The sequence below is a fragment of the Notolepis coatsorum genome (genome assembly GCF_963971535.1).
Source record: "Notolepis coatsorum genome assembly, chromosome: 3".
Classification (NCBI taxonomy): Eukaryota; Metazoa; Chordata; class Actinopteri; order Aulopiformes; family Paralepididae; genus Notolepis; species Notolepis coatsorum.
The window spans coordinates 19,830,056-19,831,548 of NC_140167.1; the positions used below are offsets into that span (position 1 = coordinate 19,830,056).

Below are 1,493 nucleotides of genomic sequence, written 5' to 3' on the forward strand. Positions count from 1 at the left end.
GTTGAACGTAAGTACTTAATTCTTAAATGTGTCTATTCATTTTAGTTAAGTTAGTTTAACTTAATGTGGTGACCGTGGTGGGGCCCGCTGCCTACTAAGCATTACATTACATTGCTTTAGTAAGCTATGACAAATGGTCTCTCTCTCTCTCTCTCTCTCTCTCTCTCTCTCTCTCTCTCTCTCTCTCTCTCTCTCTCTCTCTCTCTCTCTCTCTCCTACCAGGGTTTGATGGAGAGTTGGTCGAATGTCAGCAGGAACTGTTGTTATAACGGGAGGAATTCTCGCCGCGGTGATACTGCTGTGCATTGTAGCAGTCCTCTGTTACTGTAGACTTCAGGTGTGTGTGTGTGTGTGTGTGTGTGTGTATGTCTGTATGTACAATATGTGTGCCTGTATGTGTGCCTACGGTATGTTTTGTGTCTGTATGTGTGTCTATGTTTCTTATCTGTGTGTGTGTGTGTGTGTGTGTGTGTGTGTGTGTGTGTGTGTGTGTGTGTGTGTGTGTGTGTGTGTGTGTGTGTGTGTGTGTGTGTGTGTGTGTGTGTGTGTGTGTGTGTGTGTGTGTGTGTGTGTGTGTGTGTGTGTGTGTGTGTGTGTGTGTGTGTGTGTGTGTGTGTGTGTGTGTGTGTGTGTGTGTGTGTGTGTGTGTGTGTGTGTGTGTGTGTGTGTGTGTGTGTGTGTGGTCTATCTATCTGTGTTTGCGGATGTGTGTCAATAAACACATAATGTAACTGAGAGGTCTCTTTATATCTGGCTGCATTTGCAATGTTTATGTCCTTTGACTGTTGTTGTATGTGGACATAAAATGTACATGATTCATATGTGTTTGTGAGAGAGAGAGAGAGAGAGAGAGAGAGAGAGAGAGAGAGAGAGAGAGATTTTTGATTTGATTTTATTAGGGATCCCCATTAGCTGGTGCGATAGCAACCAGCTAGTCTTCCTGAGGTCCACACACAAAAAAACATACAAAAACAATCACTATTGCAAAAACAAAATTATTAAAAGTCAGTACACACAATGCATAATGAAACTACTGTAAGAATTAAGATAGCTAAAATTACATTAGTGTAAAACAAAAACAAAAAATTACTTTACAGTGTTAAAAACAATTTAAAAACAATTTAAGATTCTTTTTTAAAGTGAATCTACTGTAAATGCAGCAGAGGTTTTGAGCCAGGTTATTCCAAAGAGTTAATGCTCTAAAAATAAAAGATCTCCTTAAAGCGTTGGTTTTAGGACCTGGCTAAAACAAGCTGCCCACTACTGGAACCTCTAGTGTAATGCTCGTGCACAGTATTACTAAAAACAATCTGATTATGTATAAAAACAGGAGTTTTACTGCTCATGACCAACTTGAACACAAGTATATTAAAAGACAATCTATTTTCAACGTTAAGAGAGGCGGGCATGCATACGGCCTTAGTGAGCAGCCCAGTACCAACCGTGCTGCCCTGTTCTGGACCACCTGGAGCTTCCTGAGGTCACCACTGGCA

General features: G+C 40.9%; 1 pseudogene across 1 annotated transcript in view; it reads left to right on the forward strand.

Annotated features, from left to right (window-relative positions):
- Positions 1-244: 244 nt before the first annotated feature.
- The window catches only part of LOC311224707 (protein FAM163A-like), a 2,063-nt pseudogene continuing 814 nt past the window's right edge, over positions 245-1,493 (forward strand). Inside the window, exon 1 of the transcript in view lies at positions 245-337. The product of the transcript in view is annotated as a protein FAM163A-like (transcript). The remainder of the gene's footprint in view (positions 338-1,493) is intronic.